Source organism: Petaurus breviceps, unplaced genomic scaffold (assembly GCF_028583685.1).
Source record: "Petaurus breviceps papuanus isolate PSGF00001 unplaced genomic scaffold, PetGlider_PUasm1.0 216, whole genome shotgun sequence".
NCBI classification, from domain to species: domain Eukaryota; kingdom Metazoa; phylum Chordata; class Mammalia; order Diprotodontia; family Petauridae; genus Petaurus; species Petaurus breviceps.
Genome location: NW_027185867.1, coordinates 4,357,990 through 4,360,590, shown reverse-complemented (window position 1 = coordinate 4,360,590; position 2,601 = coordinate 4,357,990).

The window sequence follows — 2,601 nt, the reverse complement described above, 5'->3', positions numbered from 1 at the left end:
TGCCTCCATGATGCTGCTTCCAAAGAATTCTTCTGCCTCTCTCTCTGTTTGTGCCTCTCTAAATTCGTGTCACCAGCTCCTCCCAGTTCAGCCCTCTCTTTTCATGTCAACAAGTCCATCCCACAAGTGGGATTCATAAGCTCTGAGTTTTAACACAATCAGAAAACCAAGCCAATACAGGGGGATCTTTAAATTCCATTACTATTACAGCTATCAAAGTTGATTATTGTACAATGTTGCTGTTACTGTGTACCTTGTTCTCCTGGCTGTACTAATTTCACTCAGCATCATTTCACCTAAGTCTTTCCAGGTTTTTTTGAAATCAATTTACTTGTGATTTCTTATAGTACAACAGTATTCCTTTATATTCACATACCACAACTTGTTCAGCCATTCTCCAATTGATGGACATCCCCTCAATTTCCAATTCTTTGACACTACAAAAAGAGCTTCTGTATTTTTGTACATGTAGGTCTTTTGCCTTTTTTAATGATCCCTCTGGGATATAGACCTAGTAGTGGCATTGCTGGATAGTTTTATGGCCTTCTGGGTAAAGTTCCAAATTGTTTTCTAGAATGGTTTGATCAGTTCACAACTCCACCAACAATTTTCCCACATCTTCTCCAACATTTATCTTTTTCTCTTTTGTCATATTAGCCAATCTTATAGGTGTGAGGTAGAAGCTCAGAGTTGTTTCAATTTGCATAAATACTTCCATTTAAAATAATTTTGTAGAAAGTATAAAATACTTGGGAGTTTAGCTACCAAGACATACAGGACTAGATGAATTTAACTACAAAACAATCTTTCTGAAAAGAAAATAGACCTAAACAATTGGAGAAATATTAATTGTTCAGGCAGTCTGAATCAATATAATAAAACTTATAATACTATTTAAAGTTATTTACTTATTCAATGCCATACCAAACAACCCAAGTATTATTTTAAAGAGTTAGAAAAAATAACAATGAAATTCATCTGGAGCAGGGGTTTGTAACCTTTTTTGTCATCGTGGTAAAACCTGTGGACAGTCTGGAAAACCTGTGAACTTTTTCTCAAAATAATGTTTTTAAATGCATAAAATACATGAGATTACAAAAGAAATCAATTATATTCAAATAAATATATAATTTCTCCCATCCAAGTTCATAGACCACCTTGAAAACTGGACATTTTAGGGTCCATGTATTAAGATTTAGAACCTCCTAATCTGATGGCACAAAGGTCAATAATCTCAGAATGGGAGGAAGGAAAGGGGCCTGGCAGTAGCAGATCTCAAACTGTAGGAACAATCTTAAACTAATAGCTATATGAAAAATGCTCCCAAACTTTAATAATTAGACAAATGCAAATTAAAGTAACTTTGAAACTCCATCTATTAATATTCTACATATTAGAATGACAAAGATAACAAAAAAGGAAAACAAATGTTGAAAGGAATGCCTTAGCAGGCGTGAGTCTGAATCTTGAAATTACATGCATATGCCCACAACTCATTATATCATTAAACATAACACCCAAAAGGCAGCCAGTTGGCCTTGTAGATAGAGCCATTTCACCTCTATTTCAACTCTCTGGACAACTCTATCATGATCCTATGTCTTGGCAAACCAGGACATGGCTTGGGGCTCTGCCAATCAATTGTTCCTGTAGTCTTTGCCAAGGAAACCCCAAATGGGGTCACAGAGAGTTGGATATGAATGAAATCACTCAACAACAACACAGCACCCAAAACAGTATCATTGGAATATGCGAATTCCAATGCATAATATAAATAATCTCAGCATAACATTATTTGTGGCATTTTAGTAGCAGCTGAAAGGCAGACTTTTAAAAAAATATCATTTGTGATACAAATCCTGTAAATCAACCCAATAGAGGAAAATGCTCCTGAGAAACAAAATCAATGTAAAAAAAAAAAAACAGATTAAATTTTTTCTAAACCAGTGGAAGTGTTTAAAAATATATATACTAAATATTATAAAAAGTAAGAAAAATTTCCAAAAATATTAAGAAATGCTGAGCTGAATTCAGCTGAAAATTTAAAAGCATCAAAGGTAAAGAAAAAAAATTTTCAGTAATAATATTGCTACTACTAGAATAATAGATAAACCTATTTGAAAGCACAAATAAGAGGGGAAAAAAATCAACTACTTTTACCCAATATCTAACCACAAGGAGATTGTGGCAGGCAAGGCAGATGGAGCTATATTAATAGCTTTATTAGATTTTTAATATACAAGCCTGGAGAATTCATTCTCTACCGCGGCAGTTTCACTTTTCCTTGGAGGCTTTGCTTCCTTTCAAACTCAGTGTGTAAAGTCTTCCAGGAGAAAGGGACAAAAAGACTGCCCATATCAGCTCACCTACTCAGCTTTCCTCTCTCTTCCTCCTTCCCATCACTCTCCTCCCTTTTCTTGATCTTTTACTCTCTGCTCCCATCTTCCCTCCTCTAACCCTCGCCCCTCCTCTCCGCCCCCTCCTCCCTCCCTCCCCCCCCCTCCTCCCCCCCCCCCCCCCCCCCCCCATTCTTTAGGAATAACTATCGAAAAGGGGGCATGGCAATCAAATTTAAGTCAAATGAAGACTTTATTTAGTCAA